The sequence below is a fragment of the Callospermophilus lateralis genome, chromosome 12, assembly GCF_048772815.1.
Source record: "Callospermophilus lateralis isolate mCalLat2 chromosome 12, mCalLat2.hap1, whole genome shotgun sequence".
Classification (NCBI taxonomy): Eukaryota; Metazoa; Chordata; class Mammalia; order Rodentia; family Sciuridae; genus Callospermophilus; species Callospermophilus lateralis.
The window spans coordinates 65,996,365-65,997,784 of NC_135316.1; the positions used below are offsets into that span (position 1 = coordinate 65,996,365).

At 35.2% G+C, this 1,420-nt stretch overlaps 1 pseudogene; it reads right to left on the bottom strand.

Annotated features, from left to right (window-relative positions):
- Positions 1-238: 238 nt before the first annotated feature.
- LOC143411415 (F-actin-capping protein subunit alpha-1 pseudogene) lies at positions 239-1,151 on the bottom strand (annotated as a pseudogene).
- Between the last annotated feature and the right edge of the window lie 269 nt (positions 1,152-1,420).

Consider the following 1,420-nt stretch of genomic DNA (forward strand, 5'->3'; position numbering starts at 1 on the left):
CTCTCTTCAACACTAAGTGTAGCAGAATTAACAAAAATAATAAAAAAAAAGATTTACAAGTATATATAGTGATAACAAAAAAAAAATACAAGACAGAAAATAAAAAAAGATGAAGTCAATGCTACAGGTTCAATAGTATTTCATGAGACTAAAAAAATCTGTTAACTTTGAAAGCCCTAGCAAAATATCACTCTTATTTATAAATTACTTATTTATCATATGACCACATGTTGAATTCTTATCTTTCTATATATGGAAGGATGTTACAGTCAGTCTTTAAGTAGTCTGCATTTTTTTTGCCAATCTTGTAGCTGAGTATCTTGTTCCAGTCAATTTGGGTGTGGGTAACTGGAAGCCTTGAATGTGATGTCTGACATTGTTTGGTAGTTTTCACTAATTGCAGCCTGATATTTATTTTCTGCACTCTCCATGATTTTAATAAACTCCTTGGCAATTTGGACTTCATTCAAAACAGTTACTAAATCTTATACATTTTTATGACTAACCAACTGAACATTGCCATCTTCAATAGTGAACCTGAATCTTGAACTCTCCAACCATCTGTAGGTAATGTAATAGTGAACTTCCACTCTGATCTCCAATGACCATTCCAGTAGTTTTTAGGTGAAACTGGTGGCTTTCCATACATGCAATAATAGTCTGTTGCCCATCTATAGTTTTAGCATAAATAGAAGCCGTTGAAGTAATGATCTTTCACATTGTCACAGGATTCTATCCAAGACTTCAAATCTCCATCTACTTTTTCTGGTTGAGTGTTGCTTGCTTTCTTTCTGTAAGTGATCAAACTTAAAGGAGATTTTTGTTTCTTGGAACTAAAAATCAGCTATTACCTAGGTCACCATGGGTAATAGCTGATTTTTAAAATCAGCTGAGTTTATTAAATTTTTTTAAATAGCTGAGTTTATTAAAATCATCTGTAATTAAGACCTGGTCTTCGTATCCTTCTATCTTCATGGGTGTGAACTGGTCCATGTTACATTGGACCAGTTCCATGAGGAGATTGTCATTGTTAGGTAGTGCCTGACATCATTGAATACTTCATTAAACTCCCCTAGGGGTGCATGAGTGATGAATTTAGCAGCTATGCGTACCTTCTCCTCATCTGACACCTGATCCTTGAAGTTGGCCATCTTGAGTTGCTCTGGCCCAGCCTGGTCGAAGGTGTGAGGCAGGCCCTGTAATTTATTGATTCTTGAAATGGATAAGGGTTTGTTTGATATATGTAATTCCCCACTGTTTGGGGGCATAAATGTTTATGATTGTTCCGTTTTGTTGGTATATAATTCCCTAAGTAGTATGAAATGTCCTTCTTTGTCCCTTATGATTAACTCTGCCTTGAAGTCCACTTTATCTGATATGACAAGAGAAACTCTGCTTGTTTACTAGGTCCACATGAATG